Genomic DNA, 22,835 nt, shown 5'->3' with positions numbered 1-22,835 from the left:
TCTTCTGAGTGCCAGCTGCAGGTTTCTGGGGGGGCCTGGGGCAAAAATCTCTAACAAAGTTCCTCAACATGGGATATCAAATTCAGATCTCAAAAGCAGTTACATGAAACCCCTGTCTACATTCCCATCAGTGGTGGGATTCAAATAATTTAACAACTGGTTGTTTACAAGCACCATTTTAACAACTGCTTCTGCCGGTGCAAACCTGCTGAACCCCACCACTGATCCCCATCCTCCACAGTGTTAGCTGCTCTTCTTCCTCTTCCACAGCACACCAGTCATCCTAAATCTCATCCCTTCTTGACACAGGTCAGGGATTTGTCTTTGGCTTTCTTCCAGTCTTCCTTCCTGGAATATCCTGGACTAGACTGCCAAACCAGGGATTCCTTACACTACCAGGTTGTGGCGTTGATAGAGGGAGCCGATGCATATGGTAGGCAGCATGACTCATATTTGAATCATCTCAGTTCAAAGATTTCTCCTCACTTTACAGCAGGTCCCACACCCTAAAACACCAAAGTCCGTCAAAAGATAACCACTATCCCCTAATGTAAAATGCTGCACCTCTCAAAACAACATACAACAGAAACAGCAGTTTGGCATTTCTTGTAGCATTTGAAACGTTGGACTTGAGAAACTTAATAGGAGACCAGAAGTTTTTTGACACTTCAACCAAAATCTCATGCTACTGTGTATGTTTAGCTTTCACGTGAGCAAGGAAAAAGCAAACAAAAGGCCAGTCCTTTTCATACTACATTATTTTTTCAGCATATTAGCATTACCTTTGGACTCTATATCAGCTGTATAATGTGCAGATTTCTTCGTAGGCACTTTCTGTTTGCAGCATCATGGCTATTTTGGGATTCTAACAACCCACAGATTATTAACCTAAACCTATGACAACTCATCTGCAGCCATAATGTTCCATTGTATGCCAAAAGCCTAGTTGTGACTCCATATTGCAAAATATACAGATTATTGAAGCAATGAAGTGCAACGGTTCCTATAGCGCTTTTATGGTTTCCTCTAGAAACACCTACTAGGGGTCCCTTTAATGCACAAATCAGTGCCACTACAGAAGATAATGGCTATTACTTGGGGATGCATTATTCCATGGATCACCAGCATAATAGACCATTATGGCTCTGGCCTTCTATGTTTCTGCAGCAAACAAGCAGGCACTTGAGAAAAATAGGACTTTATAATTAAAGTCCCAGTGAAGCCAGATTTTTTTGGATAAAGCTGCTGGAAGGTCTGTGGCAATTTTAGAAAAGAGCAACCTACCCTACATAATGGCACAAATTCCTATGTTGTCAGCTTTGCAAAAATTAGATTTAAGAGTCCGGGGCCATGGGATAGCTAATTTTCTACAAAAGTGTTTCCAAATATGATATATATCTATATATATTATAGACTTAGAAGTGAATGGCTAACGCACACCCACAAGTACCAACAAACAGGAACTTTGACAGCAACACTAACAAAATTCAAGCAGATAGTGGGAGGAATCATTGGTTGACAATACATAGAATGAAAATGAGATAAAAAATGTTCAGTGAAAAAGCAAACACGTTTCCTTAACCTGTCTACAAACTCTTCAGAGTTTTAGCACCGAAAGCCGAACCTGTTTGCACGTGCATTTATTAGTTCTGGACCCCTGGGGCACTTTTAAGCATCAGCAGCCTTTAAGTCATCACCAAAGAAACTATAGCTAAGTAGTGACGGATTTCCCCACCCCCCACCCCCATCCTGCCCCCGCCCCCGCCCCCGCCCAGCCTCTCTTCCTCCTGCTTAATCCTTTTAATTTCCCTCCTTCCAAATCCAAAATACCTTTGGGGTTCTTCACTCCAGTATCTTGACATCTCCCATCTATATAATGAAATCAGGCTTAAAGTAGCATTGCCTGGCTGCTCCCTGCTGCTATTACTAGAATTCTGACTGGCCCCCCTGCTGTTTGCTTCCCTTTCTTTACGTCTAAGAAAAACTCTCACCATGCCCTCCCCAACAAAAGCCGACTGCCACCCATCTGTCTCTCTTCAGAGGCAGGTTCGTCCCGCTACTTTCCACTATCAGAATGCAACGAGCATGTGCATATCCCTCTGTAAGAGGGGGTGATGACTGCATTTACAATGCTTGACTTATTATGATTCTTTATGACTCAGTTTTCAAGAGGGGGTGGTTTTTTTTCCTAACACAACAACTTGGCTCTTTTTAAAAAAGAAGCATCTGAGCTGGGGCTACATATAACAGTTGGCCTTCACACCAAGCAACACTTCAAAGGAAGCACTAAATTCAGGTTCCCTTCCCCCTTCCAAATAGCTAAGTGGCATTATGATCAAATTTCTAACAACCTCCCCCCCCCCCTCCGCGCATACCTCTGCACATGCAAAGGTGGCAGTTGGATTGGGATATGAGCCCCATATGCTATATGCACATCTTACAGGGCTTCTCATCCACCTAAGAACCCCCTTGTTGGATCAAAGTGCCTGTTTTTTGCCTGGAAGCCCAGAAGCATTTGGGGACAGAGAAACTACACAGGCCACTGACATGTTCTCCCAATTAAATCTGGCTTCAGTCATGTTGGCACAGCTACTGCGGTTCTGCCAGGTGAGTTATGCATGGGCCAAGGACTATTTTTGTCATCAGGAGATACATTCTGCGGGATAAAAATGTTTAACTCTGTTGGATATAAATATTTAGTCCTGTTTTAAGGAATCTTTCCTCAGTTATGTTCAATCACTATAAACATTTCAATACTTATGAATTCTCATCACACAGATTCCTGTGGGGAACAATAGGAAATGAGGTCATTGTGCTGGGAGGAGTTAACCCCCGCCCCTTCACCACTTCTCCAATCAAAAGGACCCAACCCAGACTGCTTTTCCTCTCTTTTTCCTAACAGGCCAAAAAGGTAGCCATTTTCAGCACTGGAGAGGGCAACCTGGGGAGGAGGACATAGCTAAGATCCTCCTTCCCAAGCACCATAACCATATTTCTCTTCCCCAGAGCTGTTTTTAGGGGTCAAACAAATTGTGAGTCCAAATACAAAATTCCAATGGCACATTTACAGTTCTCAAATAATCTAAGGCTTATTCTGCACATGCAGAATAATGCACTTTCAAACTGCTTTCAGTGCTCTTTGAAGCTGTGCGGAACGGCAAAATCCACTTGCAAACAGTTGTGAACGTGGTTTGAAAACACATTATTTTGCGTGTGCGGAAGGGGCCTAAGAGGAATGATCATATGACAGCCAGTGTCCAAAAGCATTTTAAGAAATAAGTTTAGATCTTAGATGTCTGGATTTACAATCTGACACTTTTAGAGGCCCACTCTGGATGCCCACTTACCTGGATGCTGCAAAGACATACAGTGTATGAACGAATCAACTACTACTCTTAACCCTTCTAGCAGTTTAGGAATAGGAATCCTTTATGCCACATGACACAATTTAAATATAAATATATGGACATTTACGACTTGTGCACCATTTTCTTTCCTCTTTTTCTTTGTTGTATGAACAGAACACATTTGAAATGGCTACAGATGGCTATTTTTGAAAGGCAGAGGCCCCTTCCGCACGGGCCAATAAACACGGGATAACGACAGTATAAAACCCGCTTGGGGGGGGGGGAGCTTTGCACAAATCCTGCTCCTAATGCGAGTCTGCACGATGTTTCCTTCCCACCTGGGTTTTTCAAGAATCGTACTATCTGCGATTCTTTTGTTTTATTGCGGCTTGCAGCCATATGCAAGCAAACAGCAGCTGAGAAGTGCTTTCAGCGGTCGCGCTACCCTCCATTTTCCAAGGTCCCGCCTGGCAGCTGCGTAGCCACGCAGGGACATAGGAGCATTAGCATGGCTGTGGTGGTTCATGCCTGCCTGTCCACATAGCTATGCAGCGGAGGGAGATGAGAAACAAAAAAACCTGTGTCTCCGCGCGGCTCCATTCGCTGCCTGCACAGAGGCATACGAACGCGCCAACAGGATAGTGGGTTGCTTTATGCCGACTGCAACCTGCTGTACTTTTGCTGTGCTGAAAGGGCCAGAGTCTTTCCGGAACCACTTGCTAGCACTTCTCAGTCAAGATCTATACAAGCATTCACTTCAGCAACAGTCTCAGCTGTATCTGGAGAGCATCCCTCTGAAATTAATGCAGCCTATAGTGCTAAAGGAGCCAGTCAGCCTTCATGGCTTCTGGCACAAGGAGTTACGTTCCTTAAGTTACACATGGGTATGAGCCACCCTGCACCTGCCCTATAATGGCCACGCTGTGACAGCGTGGAAAACAATGTATGCTGTCACAGGTTTTCTAGGGAAATAGGATGAAATGATAGATAGATAGATAGATAGATAGATAGATAGATAGATAGATAGATAGATAGATAGATAGATAGATAGATAGATAGATAGATAGATAGATAGATAGATAGATAGATAGATAGATAGATAGATAGATAGATAGATAGATAGATAGATACTTGCAAGGACAAGGTGCTGCTTTTGACACATCTTTGACCTGCATAACTATCAACATGATGGCTTCTGGTTTTATTTTTGACATATCAGTCTGGGTTTTTTGTTAGTATATTTTTATGGTTGTTTCATTTTGTACACTTGGATTAAGCTTCTATTAGGTTATAAATAGGGTTGCCAATCTCCAGGTGGACCTTTGTGATTTCCCAGAATTACAACTGATCTCCAGAGCACAGAGATCACTTCCCCTCAAGAAAATGGCTATTTTGGAAGTTGGAATCCTTAACCCAGAGTTGGCAACTCTATCCATCAGTGACTATTAGCTGCATGAAGCATCCAAGAGGTAGGATTCAAAAAAATAATATGCAGCAGATGTGCTTCACAACAGAGATCCCCCATCTATATTTTTCATAAAATTTACTGAAGCAATTTATAAGATCTAGTGTATAAAATTTACTGAAGTAATTTATATAATGTCAATTAAACAAAAAGGCACAAATACAATTTCTTTTACATTATGCTGCCTGGCAGATACATTATGATTTCATTGCTACTCTGGAAAAGAAAGAAAGGTTAAGTTTAAAAGTGTGAGTATACAGAAATGTCTGAGAGGTAAAAATGCAGCAAAACCTTAACACTGACATAAAAAAAAAGCTGCAGCAATCTGGATTTACTAAAAGTATTTTCGACACCATGTGAAGTTCATCAACTGAAAGGAAGTGGAAAATATCTAAGATAATCACTTACAACACTGTAACTCAAAAATCATCTTGGCAACAGCTGGAAAATATATGTGGGCTGAGACTAAACAATACAATGATTTATTTCATAAACGTGCTTCAAGAAAGATGTTGGGCTTGTTTGTGAATTCATTTATTTTATTACCTCGCCCTTACACTACTGCTCTATTGGCACTGTGCACAGTTCCTGGAGAATCACAATCACATTCCACTCAGAGCATGAGGAAAGCAAAGGATAGCAAAGGATAGCAATTTTTTTTTCCAGCATGGGAAATGAAATGGAATCCTAACTTATAATACCCAGCTGCATGCCTGGAGGGGACAAAGGAGGGCAATGCCCCAGGCGCAACTTTCGAGTGTCATGTGAAGCCACCCCTTCCCCCCATGAGAGCTGCTTTTCACTGCCTATCCATCAGCCTCCACCGGCCTGACGCCGGCGGAGACTCTCTGGCCAACCCTCAGAGTGCTGCCACCACATGCCTCTGCAACACTGCTGGCTGCCTATCATTCCTCCATTCCAAGACAATTCAACCTTCAGCCAGTGCCTGGAGCCCCTGCAACGTCACTGGGTACTGGATGTAACTCTGAATGACTGTTGCAAGGCAGGATCACGTCATCAGTTGGCTGAAAAGGCAGCAAGGCCAGCATCGAGCCAAGCGCAATACAACCCTGTGGCGCCGGCAGCAGGGGGGAGCTCTTGGCTGAACACATGGTTGGAAAGGTGTGAGTTTTGCCAAGTAAGCAAGAGGTTGAGGGCAATCTTTCTCTCTGCCCCCCTCAAGAGTGCAATTTTTGGGGGAAGGTGCAATTTCAGTACTTGCCCTGGTTACCATTTTCTGCAGATATCCCACTGATAATATTGAAACAAACTTGACATGTTGATAAGATGTTGTGGGTTTTCCAGGTTGTATGGCCATATTCCAGTAGTATTTCCTCCCAACATTTTGGCTGCCTATGTGGCAGGCATCTTCAGAGGATGCCAGCCACAGATGCAGGCAAAACATCAGGAGAAAATACTACTGGAACACGGCTATACAACCCAGAAAACCCACAACATCCTAGTGATTCCGGCCGTGAAAGCCTCTGACAATACATTTAATATGTTTATGGTTTGTGAGGTAAGTCCTCCAAAGCTGCCAGCTCTTATGCTGTTCTTACAATTAATGCGTATCATAGGATAAAAGTACAATTTAAAAGGTTTCATTCCCCAAGTGGATAGTTATCCTTTTGTAACAGAAGTACTAGCTGGGTGAAATTGGGCCATGTTACTCACTCTCAGTCTAACCTACCTCACAGAACTGTTGTGAGGTTAAAACTGAGGAGGGAAGACCAATGGTGTCTGGTTTGAGCTGCCTAGAGGGAAGGCACGATAAAATTGTGTGTGTGCGCGCACATGTCTTAAGTGCCATCAAGTTGCAGCCAACTTAAGGTGACCTGATAGTGTCTTTAAGAAAGTGTGGCATAAGTCTTTTTCTCCAATGGAACTATTTGAGCAGCAGGAGGTTTCTCAGTTTTGTCTCCTTTCTGCATCATCTGAAACCCTGTTGAAGGTGGTGGGGCACCACCCTAGCTACCATGGAGCTCCCACCCAATCTGCATTGTGCTGTATGGTTACTTACTTAATGTGTGTGGCATCCGTTTTCTTACACCTTTCCACTGTGTACTCAGTTTGTACTCCATATTACAGCTCAGCTGCCAACACTACCCGTTTATCTGTCACCTTGTTTTCTGGATTTTTTCAAGAAATTAATTTCATTAATAGGATGCTAATACTAATTTTCTTCTAACTCTACAAAGTTTTCATGCTGTCAAATCCAAAATCGCATAAATCCTCCTCCCTCTCACCAATTTTAATGTCCCTCATAGAACAGGAAAAGGGAAAAAGAGATGGAGACAAAAAAAAACCCTTAAAACAATGAGAGCCGCTTAGATATTTCCATGTATTGACAATTTTTTGCTGGACCTGAAGTTATAACCATGAAAAACCAAAAATGGAAACTGTTATCCAGTGTCTATTTACAAAGGATAGCAAATTGTGAACATATGCAACATAAAATTATCTCCCTTTAATATTACTGGAGGTAACCCCAAAGACTTGATGAACTAACAAAATTTCACACCTGAACTCTTACCTCTTTTCTGCCATGCAACCTGAAGAGGTTTTACCAAATATTAATGCAGTCTGCCCCCCAAAAAAGTATCTGTGTCATAACACTGTAACAAACAACACACTCCAGGTACCAAAAGTGCAAGCCAACCATTGCCAGATATTAATCACAGACCTCTCTGGACACCAGTGCAAAAGTAATCACTGATAGGTGGCCCCCATTTTTTCTAAACTGCCTTTGAAGAATCGGGGATGGGTATTCCCCCCAAATATTAATGTACAGGCTCATTTTTTATATTTCCATATATAATTGCCATTAAAGGTTTCATTTCATTTCATTTCATTTAAAAGATAATTTCCCTAAGTATTAAACTTTGCAATAATGTTTCAAAATAATGTCTTAGATATAAGTTAAACAACCACATAACTTTGAATCATAATGCCTTTAAATAAAAAAACCAGAAAACAGATTAACGGCTCTTCATTGAATCAATATTTATGTTTTCTCATTTAGGAACACAACTCCTAAATTGCATTTTATCCAGGACCACAATTATCTTTATAATTATCAGTACCTTCAATAAGGATACAGTGCAGAAGGTAAAATCAGAGATATTTCTCTGCTACAGCAAACCTATTTCTGCAAATACTTAGAAGCTTCTTCTAGATCTTAGCTGTATCAAGACAAATGTCTTCCTGAACCTTCTCCATGTTTTCTGGCTCCCTGGGAGGTAGCCAGGATTTGAGGACAAAGGTAAGTGGTACCTTATGCATTAGAATTTTCCCTAGAATTTGGAGAAATTTCACTGATTAAGACAATATGTTTTCTCATCAATGCAAAGAATTTCACCACAGATGACACTCTACATAGACAACAGCAAACAGGAGTTTTCCATTTAATACCAGAAATGCACATTTTTTGTGATACTGTCCACAGACTGCTTAAGTCCTAAACTGATATATGGTTTGGGGTTAACATACCCAATGCACTAACATACCCTTATGAATCTAACAGACCATTACTGTCATCTTTGGATGCCTGCTTTGGGTGCCCTTGGTTTCTGAGATAAAGCAGGTGAACTTCTCAGTTATGGGACCAAAACTCTGGAACTCTTTCCATGGGGAGAATCAACTGTCCTCTTTGTTTTGCTTCGTTTGGCATTTTCTTCCTGCCCAATATTTCACTGTTGTTATGTTTTGTATGTATTTTAGCTCTGGTTTTAATTGTTTTAATGATGTGTTTTATTGGTTTTAACAGTTTTAAAATGTGATTTTATTATGTATGTTTTAAATTGTGAGCCACCTTAGTTGCCATTTTGAGGGAAGAAAAGTCGTGTACAAATTTTGTAAAATAAAAAAATGTTGCCACAAGTCTCAATTCCCATGGGCATTAACAGCTCATACATGGCTCTATACTGAATTGTAATGTATTATAGTACAGTATTGCATACTGTTTCTTTCTCTGTAGACATTTGTCTGTGTCTCAGTGGATATGCACATACTACCATCCTTACTCTATGTTAGTCATAGGTCATTTCCTGATAATTTTTTTTATAGTTTCAGATGCTTGACAGTTACACACAAATGTTGATGGTTCATGTGTATTATGCCAGGTCTTTAGCAAGTATAGATAAAATTATTGCTCAAATTATAGCTAAACTCTTGTGACCGCAAAACTGTTACATTAGTCAATCTTTTAAAAATTCAACATAAGCCATTAAATCTACATGTAGCATATTTCTTTAGTACTGGGTACAATCTCATTTGTATTAAAAAATTAGTTTAACATACATTTAATAGTGAGCTGTCCTAAAACAAAACACAAGTTGCCCTCATCATCATTAAAAGCTTAGAAAGCAAATGATTTGGTTATTGTAGAAGGATCTCTGATACAGCCTTACTACAATACAAATTCACCATCACCTCTAGGAGTCTAATCTCTACTACAGGAATTCTCTGCAAGCTTGACAAAACAAAATCCTTAACACTGCCACAAAAAGCCCTCATGAGGTGTTTTTTTAACACTATAGCAAGAGAGAAACTGGAAGGAGCGGTGTGTATTTGTGCGTGTTTTGGAAAATAAAATGACTTCCCAAGGGGAAAAATCCTTTGCAAAAGTCTCTCTCTCAGAGCTTGTCAGAGGAAACATCTGTTGTCCCCTGTGGAGGCAGAAAGACTAGGGAGGGCGTGATAGCTTCAGCCAAAACTAAATTAATAATAAAAAAAACATAAGAAAATGCTTCTTTACAAGACAGTGGATCTGAATACCAAAAAAGCCCCAATGTGTACAAAGAATAATAAATTGTCTATACTGTAGTGTAAGGGGTTAAAATGGTTTAGAAGCCCACAAGCCTATGAAAATGGAAACACGGCAAAATGGGCTAATGGTACTTATAAGAGAAAACATCTGTTCATGTTACAAGGTCAGCAGGAAATGAACACTATTTACTTTGTCCTTATTGGTTAAGCCAATGTTCCTTGAAAGAAAACCACACATGGCTTAACTTAGTGTTAACGAAACTTATGAAACCCTTCCAATTGACTTTGGAGTAGCCATCCACTTTTCTCTACAAAACAAGCCCTCCCATGACACTTCTGTATAACAGCTCTTTAGCCACAGATGCTTTCCATGTTTATTTGCCTCTGCGTGCATCTCCTTCCATTCTGAGACACCTTCCTTTATTCGCAAATCAACAGCAAACTCTTAAACTGCCTTGCCTTCACTCCATTTTGTCTAAATCTTGTGAATATTCCTTTGTTAATTGTACAACGGTTGTATTTTTATCTTATCTCAAAGTATATCAACAGACAAGACACTGTCACTTGCTACAATTTCATGTGGCATCTTAAGAGCATTTTCACTCAAGGGAGCTATGAACAAAATGCTGCTATCTAAGTTAACAAAAAAACCAACTTGGAAACTAGGGGGGGGAAGAATAAAATTTCTTCAAGAAAGTAAGAGAGGTAGGTACACACAACAAGGTGAAAACACCACGTGCTTTATTTGTTGACCAAATTCCAACCTCAGGAGGCTAGGAATTCTGTTTGCCAATTGTCCTTCAATGATGTTCAGGAAACCTTTCCTTGTCAGCCTTTCAAAAACACACTGGCAATGCCTTGCTTTATTTTATTTTTTTAATTGCCTTTTATTATTATTACTTTGACAAAATTAAGAACCGTGGAATGTATGTGGCTCTGGGCCCAGTCACACTTCCTGTAACCTAAGAGAGTGCTCCCACAGGAAACCATGGTATAAAATATAAATCAAGCTTTGCTTTTACAAACAGCAGATGCCAGAACTGGTTAAAAATCAACTTTTAAAACTATGCTACGAATTCTCGTTTCGAAATATTTAAAAAGCACACTATTTGTGTACTGTTGAAGGTTTTCATGGCTGGAATGAACTGGCTGTTGTGGGTTTCCTGGACTGTGTGGATATGATCTGGTAGTTTTTGCTCCTAGAATTTTGCCCACATCTCTGGCTGTTGTCTTCAGAGGCACAGTAGGTGTGTTTCTGTCTGTGACACAGTTGCATGTTACATGCTGTCGGCCCAATGCAGAGCCCCCAGTGGCTGTGGAAGGTACCATTGCAGCACCACCCCGTTGGCTCCAGAGGGCTTTCTGGTGGTGCAGGGAGAAAGAAAAAGTCAACCCCCTCCCTTAGTGCCAGAAAGACCTCCTTAGGATTTAATGGACTTACGCCAACCAAAAGGGTGGCATAAGTTCAGTACTCAGGCTGAAGCACAACTAGCCACAAACCAGGGTAGATAATATCAAACATTAGTGCCACTTCCAGGAACGCCCTGGCCACCCCCTCCCCCCCCCACACAAACTGGTGTCCAATTGAGACACCAGCACACTTCCACAAGGACCCAGACTTCCAGGTTTCACTGCTGAAGGGGAGGGGCAGCCAACCACTGGAACCTTTGCTCCCTCTGCCAGTGCAGGTCCCTCTTGCACCAGCAGAGGGGGCAAACTCATCAGCACAGTTCCAAGCCATCTCTGCAAATGGAACCCCCACCCCTACCCCCGGCCCAAATCTGGAAACACATCTTACCATGACATGCCTCTGAAGACGGCAGTCAGACATGGGGGCAAAATGTTAGGAGCAAAAAGTACCAGATCATGCCCCGAAAGCCCAGAAAACCCACAACAGCCAAACTGCTCTTAGTACATATAATACTAGCTTATATAAGCTATCTGTATGTCTAAATTATTAATTGCAAAACGTGTATCAATAAGGTGATTTTAAAAAATGTATGTTTTAGCGTCTCCTTGCCTTCCTAAAGGAGAAAAAGGAAAAATTTATGGTCAAGTGCCAGAGATGATGAAAAAATTAAGCCCCAATGTCTCACTTGCAAGTATTGCACTAATATAATTCAATGTCAGCTGACCAGAGTTAGCAAAATACTATTACTATAAAATACTATTACTATAAAGAGAATGCTCAAAGGAGCTCAAAGGAGCTCAAAGGAATACCTCTACAATGTATAGGAGTGCCATCAAAAGGTATTGTGAGCAAGGAATGGAAAGGAAGATAACTACATAAGCACCACATCTTAAACCACACGTAAATCTGTACAGGCACTGAATGGCAACAGAGACATTTTCAATGAGGCAATAGGGACAAAGTGATGTCACTGTACTTGTGCACTATGCTACAGTTGCGTGAGATTGTACAAGGAAAGGAAACTTGTTAGTATGCATTGTTGAAGGCTTGCACAGCCAGAATCAACCAGCAATATGGGTTGTCCAGGCTGTGTGGCCATAGCCTGGTACAATTTGTTTGGTTGAAAACATGCAATCTGTACAATACTTTCTTTTTTTATTATTATTTTTTATTATTAATTTTGTGTAATAAAATTAGAAAAGAAAAAAAAGATTTACAGAGTGCATATAATACATTTTGTACTTTGCATATACATTTGGTTTAGCCTATACGTACAAGAATAACATAAGGAAATAGAGGATAAATATTGCTTACTAGTCTGAATAAAAAAAACTCTATTCTCTAAATATTATGGATTAAGCATAGGACACTAAGAAAAAAAGTGAAACAGTCATACAAACCTAAAAACAAACAAACATTAAATAAAAAAGTTAAATAACGTATAGGATAGTGGATATATATATATATATATATATATATATATATATATATATATATATATATATATATATATATATATATATATATATATATATATATATATATATATATATATATATATATATATATATATATATATATATATATATATATAATAAAGTTATATATATAAGAAAAAAAGAACAAAGATAAATAGGGAGTGACTTCCCTCCATTCATCCTTATATTTCGTTATTTACTTTGTTTTTTTGGCATACAGCACCTAAAGACTCACATCTATCAAAAATTTTTTTCTACAGTCTATGAGATTCTTGTATTTAAAAGAAGAAATTACTTTTAACAATCATTACTTTTAACAATCATTAACAATCATATTTAAAAGAAGAAATTACTTTTAACAATCATATATTTGTACTTTTGCAATCCTCTATATACTATATTATTTCTATAAATTATATCTAGTCATTACATAGTTATCCCAATCCTCCCATTTGGTATTTTGAATCTTAACTATATCTTGAGATTGATTTGTCATTCTTATATGCTGCGACAGTATATCTGCTATACTCATTTCTTGTACTTTATGGATCCATTCTTCCATGTTTGGGAATGTTGGTGTTCGCCATTTTGCCGCCAATAATATCCTTGCCGCTGTCACTAAATAGAAAAATAACCTTTGTGCATTAGCTGGGAAAGACAGATCTGCAATTACCGGGCTCAACAGGTATGTTTCCATATTGAGTTCAAATTTTATATTTATAATTTTCTGAATGTTGTTCACCGCCCGGAGCCCTTCGGGGATCGGGCGGTATACAAATTAAATAAATAATAATAATAATAATACTTGTTTATGTATTTTTTGCCAATTTTTTTATTTTCTTGCAGGACCACCATATATGCATGTATGACCCCACTGCTTCATCACACTTCCAACAAACAGGTGAGTAACTTTTATACATCCTAGCCAACTATATAGTGCCAACGATAAAACGTTTTTATATTATTTTCTCTTATAGATACACATGGGGTAAATAGATCTATATTCCTCCAATATGTAGTCCATTTTCCCAGTAGAATAGGCCTATCAATAGTTTCCTCCCATTTAATCATTGGAGTCTTGACTTGCTCATGTAGCGTCTTAAGCTCTAGTAACAACTTATATACTTTGTTAGTTTGTTTAGGTTCATAGTACGATACTTTCTTTAAAATGTACAAATATTTTTTTATCTGCTGAAGAAAGTAACTAAAGATGCCATTTTACTGACAGTATTTATTATGCATGCAACATGCCAAATCAGATGTAAGAGTACAATATTGAAAAGAGCTTTTTTCTGCCTGATCTGTGATTTGTTTTAGGAAGCGGGGGGGAGGGGGGGCTATGCTTTTCACAGCCGGACTATACATATGTTGAAATATGAGCAACTAACATGCTCAACATACAAATAGGCTGACATGTGGATCTAATTGCTCCTAAAGGCTATTACTTGGATTTCTTGCTCCAAAGCAAGTGGTGAAAAGATTCCAAGTCTAAAAGCAGAGGAATTAGATCATTCTTTGGGGTGGTCGCATCTTGGGTTGGAAACCAGATGGAATGTTTTAAGAGCCCTTTGTAAATGAACCAACTCACCAAGTTGCTTGGAAACATACAGATGTAGCCGTTGCTCTAGGGCAACATTTGGCCTAGTTTTTAACTGTATCTGACAATACTCATAGACGCCATCATCAACAGGAATAAGTAATTTGTTGGGCGATGAATGGTTCCCATTGTGAGAGCATGAACTTTTATGGCAAGGAATCACTGCCAAACTTCAAGTTTACATGTACCAGCTTTGAATTTCTATTCTTCTCATGCAAAGGGCTAATAAAGATACATCTTTTTTCCCCTTTGTTAAAAAAAAGAGTAGTGATGAAGGATAATGTTAATATATGGACAGGTGCACATAGAGGCAGAGAGAAATTACATTTTTCAAAGTTTGTTTGAAAGACAAAAAAGAGGGCACTGTCAAACAGTAGAATGATACAGCCCATTAAAGTTATTTAATCCTATCTAGATCTTCCCAAGAGATTTGGTGAAGTCTCATACAGCAAAAGTAACATCAGACAGCATCCTTAAAGTCTTCATTCTTTAAAACTCTCTAGGTCAGTCGTAACTTGCTCAGTGGCTCAGGCACGACACGTGGCTCTTCGACATGCCACTTGTAGGTCTTCTGCTACCATTCTCCAGTGTGGCACCCCAAACCCTGTTGCAAGCAGGCAAGGTCATTACTTGGGAGGGCTTGTGGTAGTCAGATGTCTTCCCTTGAAACAGTCACCACTTGAGGTACTGGAGGACAGCTAAGATGTGAACCATCACTACCAGCACATCTGTGATGTTCTTCTCCAGTGACCCTCCACCCTTCTCATTCTCTGAACTCTGATCCCAGTATCCAAGCGGCTGCTGAGATGAAAACAAGCTGGCCACAGACAAGAAAAGTGAAACTACCACCACCAAAGCTACCTGGGAAAAGAGCAAGCAGTCCACAACAGAGTGTTTTTACTCTTTTCCATATCCAGCTTGCTGTCCTCTGGGCATCCTGGCAATCTAATTATCTAGCCTGAGTTGTTGTGCCATATGCTAAAGATGGAGAAAGACAAAAGAGGGAAGCCCGTTTCCTCAACACAAATACACAAGAGCAGAGGTGGGAAGAGACAACCCAGGATCTGCAGAGGTGCATCCATAATAAAACAGTATACTTATACTAGCAGTAAAGCCCATTGTACAAATACAACAAGCTCTAGAAAAAGGTTGGTTGGTGGCTTTCCTCCCTCTCCTTGGCCCTGCATCACAGCTCCCTTCTCTTCCCAGACTCGTGCATCGGCACACAAGGGTTAATGGTGGCCACTGAGAGTGGCGACTCCCCTGCCTTTCCTCCCCCCTCGGCCCCAAGTCACCAGCTCTCTCTTCTGTCTCCTTCTCTTCCTGGATGCCTGTATCACCATGCAACAGTTAACTGCAATTTGTGGCCATCACCACCATGCAACAGTTAACTGCACTTTGTGGCCATCACCAGTTGCAACCATTCCACAGGGAACAGCTAATGCCTGCACCTAGTTCTCCTCAGGCAGCTGCAGACAGCACAGTGACTGTTATTAACAGTAGGGAAGAAGGGCAAGCATGAGAGAGAGAGAGAGTAACAGTCACATTTCACTGTTTTCTTTGTGTTGTTTTTGACTCATTCTGTGTAAGCCCCGCCCCCAAGGCATGGGTGTGGGTGGGTGTGGGGCGACTGGCTGGATGTGAGTCATATGTAGCGATTGGCTGAAAGTGAATCATCGCCACCATGGCTTGCCTTTTACATTATAGGATACTTCTCACAGTGATCAGTCCCAGAGTTATCCAAAAGCACATCCAGGAATTCAGGTCAAGGTAAAGATGGAATAGACAATTCAGAGCAAGAGTCCCAAGATCAGCAGCAATTTGATACAATGCATCCCTGCAGCTATGTCCTTTCCAGGTGCATATAACTACAACACTATACAGAGGGCCTATAATGCTCTGCCCGGGCAGCTGCCTCAGACCTACACCTGTGAATACTTATCCTTGCTGTCCATGCAAGGCCTGTGGTGGGCTCCAAATATGCGCTTCATCTCCTGTCCTGTAGGGCCCTGCATGTTGTCCTCCTATTCTGTTCCTGGGGCTCTAGTGTTGAGGAAAGTGAGCAGGCTGGCATCTGACTTGCCATAGGTGGCTCTGAGCTAGAGGGCTGAGGGGTCACTGCTGGTTTCTGGCTGTGAGTTTACATCTGGCCTCACAGGGGAAACCAGGGTTGCCTGTTGACTCTTCTTCGGCAGAGTCTTCAATAACTCCTGGATCTGGCTGGTCCATGACAGGAGATCCAGACAGTCTTCAGGTAAAGGCTGATGATCAGACGGTAGGTAAGGAACTGCCCTCCTTGGTGACTTGATAGCATTCATCCCCTTTCATAGAACTCCTTATCCACCAGCTGCTACCACATCCTGCTCCTGCCAGTAGCCAGCATACTGATGCCAGCATTTTATACTCTTAGCTCCCAGCCAAGTTAGTTTCTGCTTACCAGCCAACTCTGTTCTGCCTATATTCTCCTTGCCTCAGACATGGCCAGTCGTTAATACTGATGATGCAGTTTCAAAACTGGGAGATCTGAAAATGAATTATTGACAATCCCTGTGGAAAACTAATGAGCTTTTTACCATTCAAGGCAAAATCTCTGAATTTCTGCTCAGCTTGTAAATAAGTCACGGTTGTCCTTTTCCTATTCTTATCTCCAAGCAGCAGAAATTAAAAGAGTTTCAGAGGATAAACCTACTCCATGGGCTTTCTTCTGATCTAAGAGTCCCATCAACAGGAAGTTCCCAGGCCAACAATCCCTGGGAAATGTAATGTCCCAGGCTTCTGGTCTTAATAAGCATTAGGAAGTTCTTGCATACAAAACCCAGGTAACTTGTGCTGAGAACCTGCCGCTTGCAAGACACTGGGGCTTAAATGAAAATCTGAGAAACCCATCTTCGCCAAATCAATATTTCTGGTAAGAATTATTTGGAGAAAGGGAAGTAATGGGAGGCATTAGTAGCATTAGTAGCAGGGGTCCCCATCCTGTAGCCCTGAGCTCTTTCTGTATGGCTCTCCAACCTCCTTCTTTGCTATTACCTTCAAGGCATTTTCCCTCAGACCCACACTGTTTAGAATTAGTCAAGTCATTCTAAGATTTCAGAAAATTCTCTGGTTTAAAAAAAATCAGGAAAATTGAGCCTGCTCCAAACTGAGGCTGGGAGAAGGTGGAATACTGTTAACTATTGGACAATGTACAGTATTCCTCCGGTTATTTAAGAGTGCTTCTGCCCAGATGTTTCATATGTACTAATCACTAGTAATTCTATCATGTAGTTTGGCCCATAGCAGAACCTAACAAAAAGGCTATCAGACTTAGGCCGCTTCCGCATGCCACTGGCCATGTACTTTCTGGGGAATTAGGGGAGAGTATTAGTACGTATACAATGCCAACACACACACACACCGCGGGACGTTCGCCATGAAAGGCTACTGTGACTTAGGCCGCCTCGCATGGGCTGTGCTGGGGTGGGGAGGCACGGGCGATAATGCCAACACATTATCATCGACCGCTCGCGAACGGTCCCGGTAAAGACAGGGAAGATGGCGCAGCGCTGCCCGATCAACTTACCTTCCCTGTAACCTTCCAGGGTGTCGCCGAGGCCAGGGGACATGCCCCCCTGCCCTGCGCGACCGCTCCGGAGAAAAGGGGGGGATGGCGCCTTCCAGCCGCTGCCGTTCGCACTGCAGTGGCTGGAAGCCGCTGTTTCCAGAAAACCTCACTCAGGGAGTGAGGTTTGGAAACAGCAGCTTTGCGCCGCCGGGGGGGAACGAGGGCATGCAAACAGCTCCCTAGGGACGGCATTTTTGTCATCCCTAGGACGCTGTAAAAGGCCCGTGTGGAAAGGGCCTTAGCTTGCACAACTAGTGACACACAATGTAAAAAGTAGCTCCCAGCCATGACAACTACCCACTCCCAAATTCTGGCACAAATTGTTGTTTGGGTGTCCAGTTTGTCTTCGTGAAGAATAGCCACTTCCCTCAAGCTCTTCCAAACAAACAGGAAATTCATGCACAAAGGAATCAGAAATTATTTCTAAACTTGTCTTTTTGCTCAGTCTTACAGCTTTTAATGCAGTCCAATATTGAAAATAGAAGAAACTTCGGTATCTGAAAGGCCAAGTTCATATAGTCTTTTCATCAATTAACAACTGTAAACTTTGCTGATAAAACAAACTTGTACAGATAATATGGGAAAATCAAGTGGGAAGATGTTCACAGCTATTTAATTTGATTTATTTTCAGAGTGAAAGCCTGCAACATAGCAGATTACGTTGTGTGAAACCTGCTCTGGGATAGAAAGCAAAAAGCTGAATGTCATTCACATGTCTGAAATTTGAATAATTAACATTACGTTACATCAAACTTTTCTCAAGAAAACCAAGAGTAAATTTTTATCCACTTAAACTTCTTTATTGAACTTTTAGATAATTGCCATGTAAAACTGCTGATTCCTACCAAATGAAGCTCTACAATGGATCAACGCAGGGACACAGCAAACTCTGGAATGGCTTAAATATTTCACCTGAATTATTGCTGCATTTTGCAACACTGGCAGTTTTATGGATATTGCAGGTTTTATAAATTCCCAAGTATTGAGACTTTCTAAATAAACAAAGGGCCCTAAATAAACAGAGCAACCCATAGATTACACTCAAATTGAGGAAGCAGCTACTTAATTTATTACATTTCAATTCGCCACATCTAACCTCCAGAAACTTAGTGCAATGTTTTAGCCTCATAACAACTGTATGAGATCAATTAGGATGAGAGAAAGATTAAATACAGGAACATCAGTTCCACACAAGCACTACAGAAAACAACACTCAGCACATAAACTTCCTGAAAATCTTAGTATTTACACTTGTAGTCCACATGGATGCAATGAAATCGTTGAAGATTGTTGAATAAGAACTGTGATACTCAGAGACATGGGCTTCAGCACACTAAATTGTTCATTGACTTTCCTTATAAAGCAGAATAAATTATGCAAAAAAAGTAAATGATGCAAATTTCATGCTTTGCACATCTTATACAGGTTGCAGAATTGGGGCGGGGGAGATAGAGTCCGATTTTTAAAAAAAATACAGAACACACAGTCCCAGATATACTCACAATAAGTAGTATAGATACTTGTACACATTGTAGCCTCAGTATTTGTCAGCTTCCAGAGCTACCTTTTTCATACTGTTGTACAAAACAGAAGGGAATGTCTCACTATAAAGCTTTAGTATTGCACAGATATTTTTGTACTTTATTTTTGTACTTTTGTACACAGGTGTGCAGCCAGCTTACAGAAAATAGCACAGTCATATTCTACTGTTCAACTTTATGAAAGAGTTGGGCAGCCCAATTTTGGGGCGGGGGGGGGAGGGACTTGTGGAATCAGTGCGAGCTGATGTGAGTGCCCACCTCACCAGTGGAAGTGACAACTGTGCTGGCAGGGAGGCCAAAGAGGGAGATGGGTAGGCTTGATACACCATTCCCATTCACTAAAAGGTTTGTAAAGGATCTTAGTTTCATTAATGAACACTGTTTTATTTGAAACATTTTTCTCATAAATGTTCCATCTTAAAAAACACATTTTGAAGACGATTTATGATACCTCAACACAGTGATGCAGAAATGTCAGAAAATGCTTAGCTTTTTACAAAAGTTTATTGATAAGCCCTGCACTAGATGTAGTTAATGTGGTTGTCCAGGAATACCTGAAAACAGTCTCATCATCATATAAGGGCAAAATATACTGGTTTTGGTAGTAACAAAGTGATTTTATTAGGGAAATATTATGTGGTTAATATATTGTTCAAATGTGCCCCCATATGGTGGGAGATGGTATTTATCAGAATGGTTGAATGGATGGAAAACTGACCTGGTGGTGATTTTACCCAAAACTAACAAAAGAAGCAATTCTAAAGCTCTTCAAATGGCACCGAATCAGAGCAGCTCTATGTTTACTGAGGGGTTAAGAAGCTGAGGACATTCTGTATTGTCTGAAAAGTGGCATCAAAATACCATCAATAAATGTTAAAATCACTCTCTGTGTGAAAACTCAAATCTAGAAAGGAAACTGATTTTTGTCCTCTGTTCTCCCTCACTTATGCTGTGCATTTATCTTTTTTTTTCTGAGTCTAGCTAGTTTTGCTATAACTTTTAGTAAACGGGTTTTCCCTGATGGACTGGTTTTCCAGAGTGTCAGAGAAGAGACAAGTAAAGCCAGGCAACTGATATTTTTTAAACCTGAAGTAAAGTAGGGAAAAAGATGGTAAGAAAATGCAAAACCAGTAATATTTTACACAAAACATTCAAGGACCCCACCAATTTGCTTTCCTTGGATAACTTGATTTGCTGGAAGCTTTTCAAAAGCTCAACAATGGGGACTGGATGACAAATGACAGGTGAATGCCACACCTTACTTTCCCATTGATTTTGAGGAATTGATATCTAAAAGATTGCATATCATTTGCCAAGCCCAGCCCCCACAGAGGCAATAAATAATTGTCTTGGGAACAGAGGGCCAAGTTCAGCAACTGCAATTTACCATGCCTCTTTGGTGATTTCCTCTTCATACTTCTTACAAGTCATTCCAGTAATAGCTTTGCAGGATGGCTCCACAAGTTATTTAGTTAGACAAAAAGTGTGGGCACGTGCGTGTGTGCGTGTGTATGTGGGGGGGGGTAATACTATGGCTTGATCGACAACTTAAGTATGGCTTGGGACATAGTACCCCAAACACTTTTCATAGCTAAATACATTTTGCTTCCCTTTCAAATAGAAAATATTACAAAATTGCTTCAAGGGCTAAAACAGGCATGTGATTCAAAAAATTCCTTTTCCCACATTCCCTAAGTGATTCTTCAACTTGAAGACAGCCCTGAGCTTCAACCCAGGAACAAAGCATGTAGGGAGAGTAGCTGATGCTCTGCTCCTTTTGAAGTACCATGTTTCCCTGAAAATAAGACAGGATCTTATATTAATTATTGCTCCAAAAGTTGTGTTAGGGCTTATTTTCAGGGGATGTCTTATTTTTTCCATGAAGAGGGACATCATGCTCAAAAAGCCGAAACCCATGGGTGGCTTCTGGTTTTGGGAGTTCTGATCAAGACATACTTGAGTGTGTATTATGTCTTCTCCCTTGCATTTCATATGCCCACTCTCTCTTTCTGCAAGATGAAGAACGTGGCTCTTTCATGTGCATAACACAGGCGGAGCTAAAAACCAACACACCATGCTCTGCTCCAGGTACATTCAAATTAGAGCTGCCCTCTGGAGTTTACTGTCACCAGCCCCTGAAACATTGCATTAATGTCAGCCTTACTTCAGCTAGCCACAAGAAAGACTAGTCAAGCTTTGCTCTAGTTGCTGCCCCTTCAAGCAGAATAGAATGGGAGCTGCAGGAGCTCTTAGGCCAAATCCCCACTGAAAATTAAATAAAGATACAACCAGGTTTCAAAAGAAATGGCATCTTTACATCGAGGTTTCACCCTTCCCACGATGGCATGTGTATGATGAGGACATCCATCTCAATCACGCTTTCTAACAGTGCAGCAATCCCCACTACCGCGCAGTCCAACGCGCGATCTGCTCAGTGGCTCCTCCTTCCTCGTCCTGATTGGCTGTCATGCCGTGTTGGGAACGTTTTTTAAGTGAAAAAATCGTGCTAACGTTTAAGCGAGTAATGTTTTCTCGTGCACATGTTACAATGATAGATTCAGCCAGTGCAAAACCAAAAAAAGGCTACGCGCCCATTGCGCCCAGCCTGCTGTGCTCTGATTGGTTGGAAGGCATTTGCGTCACTCTCCAAGCCAGGAAATTTGAAACCACATTAGACCCCTGAACCTCGCCACTGATCTGGATTGGAGACGTGTTTTTTTTTTAATGTTCACATTCAAGCAGGTTCGGGAAAAACACGTGATAAGGGAGTGGGGGAGCGCCAGAACCGGGACTGATCTGTGCTCAGCGGTTCAGTTTGGGGAGTTCGTCGTGAAACCTGGATGTTTTGGGTGAGTATCCCGGGATTAATCAGCAGTGGGGATACCATCTGAGTCACAACTTATGTGTATGTCAATCAGTTCTAATGTAATTATAAAGTTTAGTGGAACTTTTTCAGGCCTCTCCCGGGAAACATATTTTACTACACTTGTCATATTGACTTGTCTGTCATGAGGTAAGAAACACCTTACTTCTGTCAGGAATGCTGCGTACAGGTTCATCTGTGGATTAGGTGAACCTTTCAATCCTTTCCTGCCTGTTTCATTCAGTGAATCATTATTCCAGATAGCAGTTTGTAAAAGTCAGAGGCTTCAGTATTTATTTGGTTTCACCAGGTGTTGGATAAACATGCTGAAGCAGGCCACTGATAACCTAGGCTTTGTGGTCATTAATGTGATTATGCATTTGTACTCCCCCCATTGAAGGCTGAGTTATTTTAAAAATGCAGTCAATGAAATAAATTACCATTACTGTTTGGCTGCATAATCTGCAACAATTTTCAACTGGGTCCGCAATTCATAAATTAGGGGTGGGGTTAAAATATCATCCTCCACAGAGCTAGATGTTGCAGGTTTTCATAAAGTATTTAATGATTTGCTATGCCAAGTAGACATAGGAGGGAGAAATGGACACCAATGACCATGCTACATGACAATTTTAACAGTCCAAAGTGGTGAGTCAATTTGTAGTCTATTGCTATTAATTGTGGTGGGTTTTCCGGGCTGTGTGGTCGTGGTCTGGTGGATCATGTTCCTAACGTTTCGCCTGCATCTGGGCTGGCATCTTC

General features: G+C 40.9%; 1 protein-coding gene across 3 annotated transcripts in view; it reads right to left on the bottom strand.

The window, feature by feature from the left end:
• The window catches only part of CTBP2 (C-terminal binding protein 2), a 249,470-nt gene that overhangs the window by 116,960 nt on the left and 109,675 nt on the right, over positions 1 to 22,835 (bottom strand). The window contains exon 1 of one of the 3 annotated variants that reach the window (XM_048505312.1): positions 19,172 to 19,190. The exons of the other annotated variants lie outside the window; for them this stretch is intronic. The gene's annotated coding sequence lies outside the window, so the exon portion shown is untranslated. Of the gene's footprint in view, positions 1 to 19,171; positions 19,191 to 22,835 lie in introns of those variants that run through there. 3 annotated transcript variants of the gene reach the window in all.

The sequence above is a fragment of the Sphaerodactylus townsendi genome, linkage group LG08 (genome assembly GCF_021028975.2).
Source record: "Sphaerodactylus townsendi isolate TG3544 linkage group LG08, MPM_Stown_v2.3, whole genome shotgun sequence".
In the NCBI taxonomy this organism is placed as follows: Eukaryota; Metazoa; Chordata; class Lepidosauria; order Squamata; family Sphaerodactylidae; genus Sphaerodactylus; species Sphaerodactylus townsendi.
This window is presented reverse-complemented; position numbering and strand designations above follow the sequence as displayed.